This window comes from Austrofundulus limnaeus, unplaced genomic scaffold, assembly GCF_001266775.1.
Source record: "Austrofundulus limnaeus strain Quisiro unplaced genomic scaffold, Austrofundulus_limnaeus-1.0 Scaffold235, whole genome shotgun sequence".
NCBI classification, from domain to species: Eukaryota; Metazoa; Chordata; class Actinopteri; order Cyprinodontiformes; family Rivulidae; genus Austrofundulus; species Austrofundulus limnaeus.
In genome coordinates, this window is record NW_013952637.1 from 792298 (window position 1) to 794161 (window position 1864).

A 1864-nucleotide genomic window follows, 5' to 3' on the forward strand; every position below is an offset into this window, starting at 1 on the left:
CACACACACACACACACACACACACACACACACACACACACACACACACACACACACACACACACACACACACACACAGAGTTTGTAGGTTAACAGCAGCTCATTCTGCCTGGATTTATGGTGTTTTGAGTTCACAAACAACTCTGGTTACTTTTTTAAAAGTTGAGGGACGTTACATTAGCTACATTAGCTCGTAGCTGCGCTGCTGATCAGCGCTAACAGGCACAGAGCCGCTGACTCCCCGTCACACGCGGTTTTGTGTTGGTGATTCTTGCTGTATCTGAGTAACTATTGATAAGGTAAATATGCTGTAGCTTCACYTGTCGTGTCTTCCATGAAAGAAAAAAAAAGGTAGCTTGCAAATCTGTCGCATCAGACAGTTTTCATCACACGTCACATCACACACACCTACGTGCCTTGCTATCTTTGTGAGGACTACACAGTCTCGCTGCGCACAAGAACCCGCTGTGTTGGTTTTTCAAAATAAAGTACGTCTTAACTTTTCATTGATGTTTAAATAGGGTTTCAAAGTCTGATTATGGTTAGTATAAGAATGCAAATATAGGATATAAATATATATGATATTGTTTTAGTCTAATCTAGTCCTATTATAAAAAAAGAAAAGAAAAAAAAACTTAATTCTGAAAGTGTGGCGGCTATGGTTTTTGCCGTGGTGGTGCGCCACGATCAGTTACATGTAGGGGAAACCCTGTAGTATGTACCTTCTGGTTCATACCGGGTACATACCAGTTCTGTACCTGCTAAGTACTTGGTACACACCTGCTATGTGCAAGCTAAGAACCAGGTGGGACAATACAGAGTACTTACCTGGTTTACTTGATAAATATCAGGTACGTAGCAGTTCTGTACCTATTATGGTAGGTACCCAGTATGTACCCACAAATTTCTCTGTACACACCTACAAAGTACTAACTAAGTATCGGGTACAAACCATCTGACACATACCAGGTACTTCCCTGGTTTACCTAATAAATACCAGTTCTGTTGTATGTACCAGGTAAGTCCCAGTACATAAACACCTATTGGCCAGTRCACACCTGCATTATACAAGCTAAGTACTATGTACAAGCCATCTGATACATACTGGATACATACCTGGTTTACCAAATAAATACCAGGTATGTACCAGTTCTGTATTTACCACGAAAAGTACTCACTAGATACTTGTTACATACCTGCAATGTCCCAGGTATGAACCTTCTGGTACTTAGGTACTTACCTGGTTTACCTAATAAATACCAGTTCTGTACTTGGTAGTACCAATAAGTGCTCGCTAATTGTTTGATACATACGTGCTATGTATTAGCTAAGTACCAGGTACATAAACGTGTGTACCAGCTGAATACTCAGTAAGAACCARGTAAGTACCTGTTTATCTGGTAACTTTGATAAAAGTGGGTAAAAGTATACAAAAGGAAGTACCAAGTAGATACCTGCTTCAAAATAAAATACTTCATACAGCCCAGTACTCTATACATACGGGGTTGTATTATGTATTTCTACCACTTTTATCTGAGTTATCTGATAAAGGCTTTCAGAGGAAAAGTGTTTTTATTAAAAATGAGCTGAAGCTGAGCGTAAAAATCCATGGAAACCATTAAAAGCGCGGGTTGATGTGTAAAGATGTCTGCTCTGCTGTCGCTGCCACGCTCTCAGGATTTATCTGATGCTGCTTGTTTTCTGCACAAAAAAGACCGAATAAATTAGATAAACTGATGTGGTACTTAACAAATTAGGCCGAGTGATTCCTCTGCACACTGCCGGCCATTATGAGCCCGTTGTCATGGTCACTCCTCCTCTTCCTCTGTGTGTGTGTGTGTGTGTGTGTGTGTGTGTGTGTGTG